General features: G+C 48.7%; 1 non-coding gene across 1 annotated transcript; it reads left to right on the top strand.

Moving 5' to 3' along the window:
- The first annotated feature begins 402 nt into the window (after positions 1–402).
- On the top strand, positions 403–476 carry TRNAI-GAU. Its single transcript has one exon. It is a non-coding gene; the product is annotated as a tRNA-Ile (tRNA).
- Positions 477–540: the final 64 nt, after the last annotated feature.

The raw sequence follows: 540 nt of genomic DNA, 5'->3' as shown, positions 1-540 counted from the left end.
ACGACCAGGGTGAGGAAGGTCACTACAGAGAAACCCCTGCCACTGCAGAGCACAGGCCAGGCTTGCGAGGCACTGGGCTTCCCAGGAGGAACAGTCCCTTTTCAAAACAACTATATTTGGCTTACAGAGCAGCAGAAGAGTCAGGGCTAAAGAAGAAAATGTAAAGATGTCCCATCTGTGCCACTGTGTTGTAGGATGGAGAATCTGAGTGCTAAGCAGCCCTGCTCCCAGCAATTGATGACAACTCAAGAGGAATGGTGCCCCATTTCACTACAGATACAACCCTGTGTCAACAGGACTTCACTGTGTGGCCCCAGAGGGGTGTTTCTGCCAGTCCTGAGCTCTGTCCCCAGTTCCTGCCCCACAAGTTCTTCCCTCATTTGAAGATAAATAAAGGGGGCTGGCCAGTTAGCTCAGCTGGTTAGAGCGTGGTGCTGATGACACCAAGGTCCAGGGTTCAATCCCTGGACTGGCCAGCTGCCAAATATATATATATATATAAACTAATATGCTTCAAACAGCTTGATAGAAAAAAAAAAA

The sequence above is a fragment of the Galeopterus variegatus genome, unplaced genomic scaffold (genome assembly GCF_000696425.1).
Source record: "Galeopterus variegatus unplaced genomic scaffold, G_variegatus-3.0.2 Scaffold152517, whole genome shotgun sequence".
Lineage (NCBI taxonomy): Eukaryota > Metazoa > Chordata > Mammalia > Dermoptera > Cynocephalidae > Galeopterus > Galeopterus variegatus.
Note: the sequence above shows the minus strand (reverse complement) of the source record. Positions and strands in the feature narration are given on the sequence as shown.